Here is a 14,074-nt window from a genome sequence, read left to right as displayed (position 1 = left end):
TGCCTTTAGCTGTTATAGCAAACTAAATGAAACACTCACCTCCCTCCTCTTTCTCTTTGTGATTTTCACGCGGGAGGTAACATCCTCCACCATCTGCACTTGCATTAGTGTGAATAAAAGGCAGAGCCTTGCGGGACGTCTGGGTAGCTCAGTCTATTGAGGGCCCAACTCGATTTCAGCTCGGGTCATGACCTCAGGGTTGTGGGATCAAGCCCGCATTGGGATCCACACTGAGCATGGGGCCTGCTTAAAATTCTCTCTCTCCCTTTGCCCCTCTCCCCTGCTTGTGCTCTCTCTCTCTCTCTCTCTCTCTCTCAAATTAAAAAAAAAAAGTCAGATCCTTGGGAAACCCTCCAGCCCCATCTGTCCTGGCTGGGTATGCTCCAGGTGAACTGTTTGGTGGGGCTTCTCTGAACTCTGTGAGGCCTCTGCACCTGCTGTTGCCTCAGCTTGGAAGATCCTTCCTGGATCTTATTAGCTCATCACTTCTAAATCTTGGAAATCTTACCTGACCTCCCAAGTGTGAATCAGGTAAGAATCAGACCAAGTGGCTGCTTACTCCTCGGCAGGAGACCCAGGGTTTTGTACTTAACTTAATCACATGTATGCTATGGTATTGAAACTATTGGTTAAATTCCCACCTTCTTCCATAGATAATAAAGTGAGAACAGAAAATCAATTTCACTCATCCTTCTACACTTAGTGCCCAGTACAGCAAATGAAGCCTAATAGATGCTCCAAAAAGGGTATTGGATGATTGAATAATTAATATAATATGTATTATTAATATAATATATATTACTATAATTCCTGAAAAAATCTATGTGCTAGGCATTGTACTTAGTTTTTCTTTGCATCATCTCATTTGATTTTTCTAGTCAACTGGTAGCTAAATAATATTATTCTCACTATAAATCACAAAAATAAGGCCTAGAGAGGATATGGAATTTACCCTTGTTCACACAGAGAGTGCCAGAGGAAATATGAATTTTGATCTTTCTAAAGTAGAATCTATACTCATAAGCACTGCACTTTATTAGATCCCTTCATGAATGAAAATAAATCAAACATCAAGACACGTGATTTGAGAACATGGTCTTACAATACAAGCTTCCATTATTGTTCTCCCATTTAAAAAGAAAATAGCTTAGGGGCTCCTGGGTGGCTTAGTCAGTTGGGTGTCCGACTTCAGCTCAGGTCATGTTGTCAGGGTTCGTGGTTCAAGCTCCGCATTGGGCTCTGTGCTGACAGCTCAGAGCCTGGAGCCTGCTTCCAATTCTGTGTCTCCCTCTCACTGGCCCTCCCCCCATCACGCTCTGTCTTGCTCTCTCTCTCAAAACTAAAATAAATAAATAAATAAAATTTTTAAAAAAGAAAAAGGCTTAAACAGCTCGTTTTCTCATTGCTCTTATAACATGCCTCAGATGTTGCTGGATTGACACCTTTGTCTTGTATTACCCCTCTTGTGATGTCCCCTACCTCCAGTCTGTTTATTCAGACACTATCCATTTGGGGTGGTTGAAGTTACATTCTTCCCTAATTTTCTGAACTCAAACTGATACACTCACCTCCGAACTCACAGTGCATTTTGTCGCTCCCATTCATTCATTATTTTTCATGCGGTTTTAGTGAAATTCTGCTGAAGTGAAGAGCACAGGCTTTGGAGTCAATCGGGGCTAAGTTTGTGGGTGATTCAACAGCACGGTAGTTTCACCTTTGGATAAATGCTGACTTTACACGTTGGATGCTTCCATTGAGGGTCACTTGGCCAGTAAGTCCCAGGGTCAGACAGAGCCTGAGGCTGCAAGTGCTGGGCAAGTCAAATGGAGGCTGGGTTGCCAGTGAAGAGAATAAGGAGAATAAGGAAGGGAAAACCTGCCATTCAATGGGAGTAAATAAGATTTAGAAATCGATCTAAAACAAAAGTTCCACCACAGAGGTTGGAGAAGACTTTGGAGGGGTTGAGATATATACTGTAGGGCAAATATTCCCAGGGAGGTTATATTTTTGGTCCAGGAAATTGACCAAGCCCATGCAGGAGATATTCCTCTTGAGAGCAGGGAAAGGTTAAAATGACACATTCTATCAGTAGAAATCTTTGACCTTGTGGTTATCCCTGCCCTTTTCTGCCAAATAAGCTATTTTCATTGTTACAGTTTTTTTTTTCCGTAGGTTTGCCTTTATTTTTTTATTCTTATGGATAAAAAGGGAGGATATTTGACCTCTCCTTAAAAGCAGGTCCTTTTTGCTCCTGAGGATATTTGTATCAAATGAAGAAGAGCCAAATGGAACAGGTGGAAGGAAATATCCACTATTTCTCCTGCATTATATGAGGGTGTCCTGATCTCCAGGCCACCTGCATCCTTCAGCAGTCCTGATGAAAGAATGAGCACAGGGCCTGGCAGTCTGTTGAAGGTTTGCTCCCTGGTGCTGTCTGGACTGCCGTGGGCTGCTACCAGCCTTATGGTCTCCAGACAATCTGTCATTTCTGCTTTGTCCCAATAACCTTTGGCAACAACAAAAGCAAACAGGTACCTGAAAGCCAGAGATGCCAATATAGAGAATTTGCCCTTTCTTTATTTTAAAAAATGTAGGTGTCATTGGCACTGTAAGAAGTCATTAGCTCTTGAGAAGGTTGTTTTAAACCTTGTTATAATTCTAGACCAAAAAAAAAAAATGTGGTCATCATCTGTGTTATGCATTACACATTCTTTATATCAGATTCTGCAAATAGGAGGAAATATGTGAAGAGATAACAACTATGTATGTATATATGTGTGTATATTGTTAGATCCTTTTCTTTCTTTATTTATCTATCTACTGAGAGAGAGGTACAAACAGATACACACATTACACACACACACACACACACACACACACTGCATCAGAGAGTCTGACAGCTCACTTTCCACTGAGATTTCACAATATTATAGACTAGGAGTCTCCAAATGCCTACAACATTGAGAATAATATCAATGAGTGAAGTCAGGTGTGCATGCTGGTTAGACACAGCATAGTAGAGGGTGGTGAGATTATAAAGAACTGGAAGGTCCATGCCCAATCTGGAAGGGGCACAGACACCTTTAGTCCATTGCTTCCTTTTAGGATGCAGGTCTACTATTGGCAGATTTTAATATCTCCTTAAAACTGGAAAAATGTATATACAAAAACTTTTTTTTAATTCTTTTATATTTTATATTTGTTTATTTTTGAGAGAGAGAGAGACAGAGAGAGAGCACAAGTGGGAGAAGGGCAAAGAGAGGGGGCAGAGTATCCAAAGCAGGCTCTGCACTGACAGCAGTGAGTCCAACGTGAGGCTCGAACTCACAAACCATGAGATCATGACCTGAGCCAAAGTTGGATACTTAACAAACTGAGCCACCCAGGCACCCTCTAATTTTTTAAATTCTTAAAAATAATTGTAGATGTCTAATTCTTCCATCCAAACCTCAGCTTCATCTACTGCTCATTATTCAACTGGCCCTTTCTCATTTACTAGTAGCAGGCTTTCTTTACATGTCTAACTTTACAACAAATTCCAACCTGTACCTACTATTTTTCATATTTCCTTTCTTACTTGATCAATAAAAACATAAATAAAATGCACATATTAATACATACCCAAGCAGAAGACATACTCTTTAAATCTGTAAACAATATAAAGGCCTAATAATCTCATTGCTCGGTTTTCTAAACTTCTCATCTGGAGAAACATGGTTTCTTTTCTTTCTTTCCTTTTTTAATCTTTTTTCCCCTAAAATCTATGTGGTGTGTGATAATGATTTTTTTTCCTGAAGCAATTCTTATCTATTTCTTTTTTTTTAATTTTTTAATGTACATTTGTTTTTCAAAGAAAGGGAATGCATATGCAAGCAGGGGAAGGGCAGACAAAGGGAGACAGAGGATCCAAAGTGGGCTTCACACTGTTAACGCAGAGTCCGATGCAGGGCTCCAGCTCATGGAACCACGAGATTTTGACCTGATCTCTACATCAACTCTATATGCTATCTCTATCTAATCAACTCTATATGCTTTTTCTCTGGCAGTCTTAAGAAAAAGATGTGGAGGTATAATATTGTTATAGTTGAAAGGACATGAATTTTTAATTCAGACAAAGCAGACTGACCGCTATCATTTGAATAACTACAATAGCTTCTCATAAACTTAAAATTAACTCCAACCTCTTATTAATGGTCTACAACACCCTCCAAGGTATGGTCCCTGCATACCTGTCCAACATCTCCTACAACTCTTACCCATAACACTTCAGCATGTATACTTTATTTATCCTCTAGAATTTTTACCAGTGTATCCCAGCCATACAGCTTTCTGTTTGGCTTCGGTAGATGATCAGTTTCTGGCTTCTTGTCACTTATGTCTCAGAACATATGTTGACCTCTCACAGAGATCAACCAAGGTGTTATCTCTGTAGGTTTATGTTCTTCATTGTATTTATTATCTTAATGATTTCACTTTATCAAGGTATGATTGACATACAAAATGCTGTGCATGTTTAATGTATACAACTTGATGAGTTTGGAGATAAGTATATACCTGTTAAATCATCTCCACACTCAATGCCATAAATGATTTCATTATTTTGTGTGTAAATCTCCAGTTAGGGTTTTTTGTTTGTTTGTTTTGTTTTGTTTTGTTTGTAAAAAAGAGAGGAAGTTTGGTTGTGGTTACATAAAACTTAACTATTTGCAAGGCTGTTTCAGAAGCTTACCTAGACCATCACCTTTTCTAAAAGAAAATAAATTATTTTTTTGATCCATCCTGCCCTCTGCTCTAGTAGACTGACTTTTCACAAGTAAAATGGCATAGTAGTTTTTACTAATGAATGTAGTATTTATGTTCTTACAAGTATAGTCTGAGTAATTATTTCTTGTTAAGGATATTGCTAGCATTGTAACTTACTTTTGACAGAATGTATAAAAGAATCATAAACCTCTATATGACTTGACAAGGATGTGTAGTTCAAATAAATACTCCCATAATAGCCTGGTAGGCATTATGAGATAAGACCTGTGTTGACTAGAAACCCTTCTGTGTGCTTTCAACGGGTCAGTAAGAGAATTAGCAATATCCTAATGCCATCTATTAGAAAATACTGCTTATTAAGACACCATATTATTTTCTAACCCATCAAAATAATTTCCAGATATCCATGATTACTAAATATAATTTGGGCCACTATTCACATGTGAATTTTGTTGTAATTAAATGAAATTTGTTGACACTTCTCTAACTTCTTCTCCCTAAACCAATGCCTGCAATAAACTTTCAGTTGTCTAAGTAACATTGATACTGCAATTGTTTAGATAGGAACATGAAAATAGGGCATCTTGGAAATAGTATTGGCTAGGGAGTTGAACTAACATTTCTGATACCATGCCTGCTATAAACTGTGCAAATTGGGTAGTTCATGTCTCTATGTTTTAGTGACTTTGTCTATGAAATAAGGCTATTGGCCAGGATGTAGCTTTCAAGTTTCACATACTAAATTTTCATTCTTAAAGTAAGTGGATCTAATTTCTGGTATTTAAGTGTTTAAAAATAACCCATTCAAGTTTATTTATAATCTTTTGGGGCTTTTTTTCTTCATTTTTTTCTTACAACTTAATGGTACTTCTGTATATTGGAAATTTTAAAATGTTTATTTATTTTTGAGAGAGCACAAGCAGGGGAGGGGTAGAGAGAGGGTACAGGGGATCCTACGTGGGCTCTGCACTGACAGGTGACAGCAGTGAGCCTGATGTGGGGGTAAATAATACTTGCTTGTGTGCTTTTGGATATATGAGAAATAATTATTTGACTTCAAATGGTGGCATATGGAAGAGCTACTATACACCATTAAATAGATCATTAAACCCTTGTATATTACTGTGATAAAATCTTAGAAATATGCTATGAGTCATAGTCAACAGTAGTCAAACGTCAAGACTCCATCCTGCAGCTCATAGGTAGCTCAGTTGGCTGAGCATCTGACTCTTAATTTAGACTCAGGTCATGGTCTCATGGTTTTGCGAGTTCAAGCCCCATGTCAGGCTCTGCCCTGTCTGCAAGGTGTCTCCTTAAGATTCTCCCTTTCTGTCTCTGTCTCCTCCCCACCTCCCACCATGCTCTGTCTCTCTCAAAATAAATGAACTTAAAAAAAAAATTCATTCCTTTGTATCATAGATAACTGGGAAAATTTCTTATATTGGAAGCATTGACTCTTGCTTGATATAAGGAAGCTCTCTGTCTGTTCACTATTTAGATCACCAACACATGAAAAGGAGCTTAATGACAAATCTGTTTTTAAAAATGTTGCTTAGTGGGAGGAGCCAAGATGGCGGAACAGCATGGAAGTTTTATTAGTGTCTCGTGTCCATGAAATACAGCCAGCTCAACACTAAACCATCCTGCACACCTAGAAAACTGATTTTAGGATTAACACAACATTCTACACCACCTGAACCACAGAACTCAGCAGTTATCTGGTGTGGAGAGGTGAACTGAGGGAGAGAAAAGCTGTGGAGGGCAGGGAGCTGTTTTTCCTTGTGGAGAGAGGATGAAGATGGGAGGAGAGTATGGGAAAAGCACCCCCACCAAAAGCAGCTGGAGAGAAAGTGGGAAAGTGGAAACAGCCACAGGGACTGAACTAAAAAGGAAGAAAGGAGAAAGGAGAGGGTTTAAATTCCATTAAGACTCTATAAACAGGGGGAGCACAGAGTCTGAAACTCAGCAGCTCAATACCTGGCGGTGCTCTGGTGGGAAGGGAGAATCCCCAGGAGAAGAGTGGGGTCCAGAAGGTCCTTGGCCACATGGGCAGAAGTGGTTTCACTGCTGGAAGGACATTTGGTAGAGGCTGTGCAGCCACCAGATCCCAGCAGACCCCAGAAAACAACCATATTCGCTGGTGCTGGAACAAGTTTGTTAAGGGTGAAGCCTGGTGCCAGATGTGTGTTGTGATTTTCCATAATCCCTGAAACACTGCTGCTACACAATCACGTGAATTTTTTCTGGGTTGGGCTGGCACCCAGCCGCAGCCTCTAGGCATTGGCAGCAGCAGCATTGTCTGGCAAATGTTCCTGGGTGTGGCCGGCAATTGCTCAGTGAGATCCTCCCCCAGATGATTTGAGCAGGTCAAAGCCACAGTCCCTCAGAAGTGAGGGGTCTGGAAACACAGCCACATCTGAGAAAAAACTCAGGAAGGAGGTGTTACCTGGAAACCTGACGGCTTGGTCACAGACGGTGTCAAATCCCCGGAGACAAAGGTTGGGTGCACCATTCTTGGTCACGGAGAGCACAGAGTTCCAATACTAGAGACTGGGCAGCTGGGTGATGCCATTTTCACCTCTTCCACACATGCACATACACATCTACAAGTGCCACAAAAGCCACCCCAGTAGGCCAAGCAGTGCCATCTAGTGGAGAACGGAGCTGTTACACTAAGCCCCACCCAACTGGGCCCACTTCGTTCTTCAGGAACACGGCAAATCTCTCTGCCTGCTTAGTTTATGGACTATAAAGTGGTTCATAGTTTGACTTCTAGGGGAAAACAATGCAATTTCAGTCATATTTCAGTATGTTCACTAGTCCATCTCTTCAATTTTCTTTTTTTTCTCTTTCATTTCTTGTCTTTTTCTTGAATACAGAAAGTGAAAAAAATTTATTTTTATTTTCCATTTTTATTAAAAATATTTTTCTTTATTTTTTCTACTATATTTTTTACTTTTTTGTACATTTTTCCAATACTATTTTACTTCCATCATTTATTTTTTCTATTTCATTGTATTTAATTTCTCAAATTTTCAAATGTTTCCCTCTTGTTTTTCTTGTTTTTCCTTTTTTTCCCTCTTTTTTTCTCTAATCTATCAAGCTCATTTCAATAACCAGACCAAAACACACCTAGGATCTAGCATCATTTGTTTGATTTGTGTGTGTGTGTGTGTGTGTTGTTTTTAATTTTTAATTTTTTATTTTTTTACCTCATTAATTCCTTTTCTTCTTTTGAAATGATGAAACAAAGGAATTCACCCCAAAAGAAAGAGCAGAAAAAATGACAGCCAGGGACTTAATCAACACAGATACAAGCAAGATGTCTGAACCAGAATTTAGAATCACAATAATAAGAACACTAGCTGGGGTCAAAAATATATTAGAATCCCTCTCTGCAGAGATAAAAGAAGTAAAAGCTAGTCAGGATGAAATTAAAAATGCTATAAGTGAGCGGCAATCTCAAAAGGATGCCATGGTGACAAGGATGGATGAGGCAGAGCAGCGAATCAATGGAGAGGACAAACTTATGGAGAATAATGAAGCGAGAAAAAAGAGGGAGACTAAGGCAAAAGAGCATGATTTCAGAATTAGAGAAATCAGTGACTCATTAAAAAAGAACAACATCAGTATCATAGGGGTCCCAGAAGATGAAGAGAGAGAAAAAGGGGTAAAAGGGTTATGTGAGCAAATCATAGCAGAAAACTTTCCTAACCTGGGGAAAGACACAGACATCAAAATCCAGGAAGGACAGAGGATTCCCATAAGGTTCAACAAAAACCAACCATCAACAAGGCATATCATAGTTAAATGCACAAAACACTCAGGCAAGGAAAGAATCATGAAACCAGCAAGGGAAAAAAAAGTCCTTAACCTACAAGGGAAGACAGATCATGTTTGCAGCAGACCTATCCACAGAAACTTGGCAGTACAGAAAGGAGTGGCAGGATATATTCAATGTGCTGAATCAAAAAAATATGCAGCCAAGAATTCTTTATCCAGCAAGGCTGTCATTCAAAATAGAAGGAGAGATTAAAAGTTTCCCAGACAAACAAAAATTAAAGGAGTTCATGACCACTAAACCAGCCCTGCAAGAAATTTTAAGGGGGACTCTCTGAGGGAAGAAAAGATGAAAGAAAAAAAAAGACCAAAAGCAATAAAGACTAGAAAGGACCAGAGAACACCGCCAGAAACTCCAACTCTACAAGAAACATAATGGCAATAAACTCATATCTTTCAGTACTCACTCTAAACTTCAATGGACTAAATGCTCCAATCAAACGACATAGGATAACAGAACGGATAAGAAAGCGAGATCCATCTACATGCTGGAGCCCACTTTAGACCTAAAGACACCTTTGGATTGAAAGTAAGAGGATGGGGTACCATCTATCATGCTAATGGTCGACAAAAGAAAGCCAGAGTAGCCATACTTACATCAGACAATCTAGACTTTAAAATAAAGACTGTAACCAAGAGATGAAGTAGGGCATTATATCATAATCAAGGGGTCTATCCACCAAGAAGACCTAACAATTGTAAACATTTATGCTGTAAATGTGAAAGCACCCAAATATATAAATCAATTAATCACAAACATAAAGAGACACATTGATAATAATACCATATAGTAGGGGACTTCAACACCCCACTTACAACAATGGACAGATCATCTAAACAGAAAATCAATAGGGAAACACTGGCTTTGAATGACACTGGACCAGATGGACTTAACAGATATATTCAGAACATTTCATCCTTAAGCAGCAGAATATACATTCTTCTCCAGTGGGACACAAATCAGCCCTCAACAAGTATAAAAAGATTGAGATCATACCATGCATATTTTCAAAACAGAATGCTATGAAACTCAAAATCAACCACAAGAAAAATTTTGGAAAGGTAACAAATACTTGGAGACCAAAGAACATCCTACTAAAGAATGAATGGTCTAACCAAGAAGTTAAAGAGGAAATTAAAAACTACATGAAAGCCAATGAAAATAACACCATGGCCCAAAACCTCTGGGACGGAGCAAAGGTGGTCATAAGAGGGAAGTATATAGCAATCAAGGCCTTTCTATAGAAGGAAGAAAGGTCTCAGATATACAACCTAACCTTACACCTTTAAGATCTGGGAAAAGAGCAGCAAATAAAACCTAAAACCAGCAGAAGACAGGAAATAATAGAGCAGAAATCAATGCTATCAAAACCAAACCAAACCAAACCAAACCAAACCAAACCAAACCAAAACAAAACAAAACAGTAGAACAGATCAATGAAACCAGAAGATAGTTCTTTGAAAGAATTAACAAAATTGATAAACCCCTAGCAAGTTTGATCAAAAAGAAAAAGGAAAGGACCCAAATAACTAAAATCAAGAAAGAGGAGAGATCACAAACAACACAGCAGAAATACAAACTAATACAAAATAATAAGAGAATATTATGAGCAATTATATGCCAATTGCAATCTGGAAGAAATGGACAAATTCCTAGAAACATATAAACTACCAAAACTGAAACAGGAAGAAACAGAAAATTTGAACAGACCCATAACCAGTAAAGAAATCAAAGGAATTGAAAATCTCTCAAAAAACAAGAGTCCAGGGCCAGATGGCTTTCCAGGGAAATTCTACCAAACATTTAAGGAAGAGTAAACACCTATTCTCTTGAAGGTGTTCCAAAAAATAGAAATGGAAGGAAAACTTCCAAACTCTGTCTATGAAGCCAGCATTACCTTGATTCCAAACCAGACAAAGACCCCACTGAAAAGAACTATAGACCAAATTCCCTGATGAACATGGATGCAAAAATCCTCAACAAGATGTTAGCCAAACAGATGCAATAATACATTAAAACAATTATTCACCACGACCAAGTGGGATTTATATCTGGTATGCAGGCCTGGTTCAATACCCACAAATAATTAATGTGATTAATCACATCAATAAAAAAAAAGACAAAAACCACATGATCCTCTCAACAGATGCAGAGAAAGCATTTGACAAAATATAGCATCCTCTCTTGGTAAAAACCCTCAATCAAGAAAGTAGGAATAGGGGCGCCTGGGTGGCTCAGTCGGTTAAGCATCCGACTTCGGCTCAGGTCATGATCTCACGGTCCATGAGTTTGAGCCCCGTGTCGGGCTCTGTGCTGACAGCTCAGAACCTGGAGTCTGTTTCAGATTCTGTGTCTCCCTCTTTCTCTCTCCTCCCCCACCCCCTGCTCTGTCTCTCTCTTCTTAAAAATAAATAAATGTTTTAAAAAATTTAAAAAAAGAAAGTAGGAATAGAAGGATCATACCTCGATATCATAAAAGCCATATATGAAAGAACCAATGATATTATCTTCCTCAACAGAGAAAAACTGAGAGCTTTCCCCCTAAAGTCACAAACATGACAGAGATGTCCATTCCTGCCACTGTTATTCAACACAGTATTAGAAATCCTAGCCTCAGCAATCAGACAACACAAAGAAATAAAATGCATCCAAATCAGCAAGAAGGAAGAAAGAGGATCTCTTTTGCACTGCTGGTAGAAATGCAAGCTGCTGCAGCCACTCTGGAAAACAGTATGGAAGTTCCCCAAAAAATTAAAAATAGAACTATCCTACAACCCAGCAATTGCACTACTAGGTATTTATCCAAGGGATACAGGTATGCTGTTTCAAAGGGGCACATGCACCCCAATGTTTATAGCAGCACTATCAACAATAGCCAAAGAATGGAAAGAGCCCAAATGTCCATCAATGGATGAATAGATAAAGAAGATGTGATATATATATACAATGGAGTATTACTTGGCAATCCAAAAAGAATGAAATCTTGCCATTTGCAACTATGTGGATGGAACTAGAGGGTTAATTATGCTAAGCAAATTTAGTCAGTCAAAGAAAGATAAATATCATGACTTCACTCGTATGAGGACTTTAAGATACAAAACAGTTGAACATAAGGGAAGGGAAGCAAAAATAATATAAAAACAGGGAGGTGTACAAAAACATAAGGGACTCTTAAATATGGAGAACAAACAGAGGGTCACAGGAGGAGTTCTGGAAGGGGGGATGGGCTAAATGGGTAAGGGGCATTAAGGAATCTACTCCTGAAATCATTTTTGCACTATATGCTAACTAACTTGAATGTAAAATAAAAAAATAAATTAAATATTTAAAAAGATGTTCCTTTGGGTCTCCTGGGTGGCTCAATAGGTTAAGCATCTGACTGACTCAGGTCATGATCTCCCAGTTTGCGAGTTCGAGACCGACATCAGGCTCTGTACTGACAGCTCAAGCCTGGATCCTGCTTCAGATTCTGTATCTCCCTCTCTCTCTGTCCCTCCCTGCTCGTTCTCTATCTCTCTCTCAAAAATAAATAAACAATAAAAAAATTAAGACTATAAATAATTGAATCTAGGACCAGATAATCCAGAATGACCTCATCTTGAGATCCTTAACTTAATTACATCTGCAAAAATCCTTTTTCCAAATAAGGTCATACTCACAGGTTCCAGGGATTAGGACGTAGCTATATCTTTTTTGAGTTCATCATTCAACTCATTACAGTTCCCCTCATATATGTTCATATAAAATCCTCTTTACTCTATTACTGTGCATGCCATGCACTTCTGTTAAAGCAGAAGTGTTCTGGGGGAACACTTGTGACCCAGTGTGTAAAGAGAGCAGTTCCTGTCACATAACAACTCCAGACACGTACCTGCTTAATGATGAGTTTCTCTGAATACCCATAGCATTCAAAATCTTGATTGGACTAAACATTCTTTTGGTATGATTTCAGTTAAATATCTCTCTTCTCTTAAAGTGTAATAGGTAAAGATTAAGACAGTAGTGCAGTGGAAAGTCCAACACAGAAGAACAAGTTTATATTTTTGTTTTCTTATTAGAATTCAAGAAATGTAGGGGCACTTTGGTGGTTCAGTTGGTTGAGCATCCAACTTCGGCTCAGGTCATGATCTCACAGTTCATGGGTTCGAGCCCCACCTTGGGCTCTGTGTTGACAGCTCAGAATCTGGAGCCTACTTCAGATTCTGTGTCTTCCTCTCTCTCTGCCCCTCCCCTGATCATGCTCTGTCTCTCTCTCTCTCAAAAATAAACATTAAAGAAAAGTAAACAAACAAACAAACAAAAAGAAATGCGTACTCTAGTCTTGAATCTGCCTTCAATAGGGAGCTTATTCATTAAGACCTCCATATTTTGGCAGTGCCTGGGTGGCTCAGTCAGTTAAGCATCCAACTTCGGCTCAGGTCATGATCTCACAGTTCATGGGTTCAAGCCCCACATTGGGCTCTGTGCTGACAGCTCAGAATCTGGAGCCTACTTCAGATTCTGTGTCTCCCTCTCTCTCTGCCCTTTACCCATTCAAACTCTCTCTCTCTCTGTCTCTCAAAGATGAATATACAGATATGATCAAACATCAAGATTTAACTTTTACTTGGGGCACTGGCCAAAACTTGTTGAAAAGAAAGTATCTCTTCTTTGGGCCACATAGCACTTTAATCTTACCTTTAAATAATCCCCCTTACTCAAGGAAATTGTTTTTGAATAAAGCATGCTCCTGAGAGTACTTCTTTACTGGCTACTACCTAATGCTTGAATTTAAAAACAGTTTTGGTATATTATTTCTGTTTCTTCTATTTTTGCAGTGGCTATGAAGGGAAGAAGCAGAACTTATGTGGACAGCTGACCTCCAAATATGTGGATTCAGTTTCCACATGTCAACTCATCAACTCCCAGTGGTAATCTGTGCAGAAATAGGACTGCTGAAGAACAGAGAGTGACCAATTTTAATAAAACCAAATTCAAATGTTTAACCTTTTAGTACTTGAGTAACTTTTTTTAATGTTTATTTATCTATTTTGGTAGAGAAAGAATGGGGGGAGGGACAGAGAGAGAAAGAGAGAGAGAGAGAGAGAAGGAGAGAGTCCTAAGCAGGTTCCACACTGTCAGCACAGAGCCCGATTCAGGGCTCAATGTCACCAACAGGGAGATCATGACTTGAGCTGAAGTCAAGAGTCTGATGCTTAACCAACTGAGCCACCCACATGCCCCAAGTACTTGAATAAATTTTTTTAAAGAGAAGTGCTCAACAATATTTTGAAGAGACCCTCATTCAACCCCTCACCCTGAGATTATTGTGATGCCAGAAATTTCTAATTATATTCAGCAATGTGGTTTCACAAACTTGAGTGTTGGGAATATCTAGGCAGTGTGTCGTTGTGTGCACATTTGCCACCCTCTAAAACTAGATCATTCTGAGGGTAAATTATACTTCATCTTTCAAGATTATAAAAATTT

The sequence above is a fragment of the Panthera onca genome, chromosome A1, assembly GCF_046562875.1.
Source record: "Panthera onca isolate mPanOnc1 chromosome A1, mPanOnc1 haplotype 2, whole genome shotgun sequence".
Taxonomy (NCBI): domain Eukaryota; kingdom Metazoa; phylum Chordata; class Mammalia; order Carnivora; family Felidae; genus Panthera; species Panthera onca.
Note: the sequence above shows the minus strand (reverse complement) of the source record.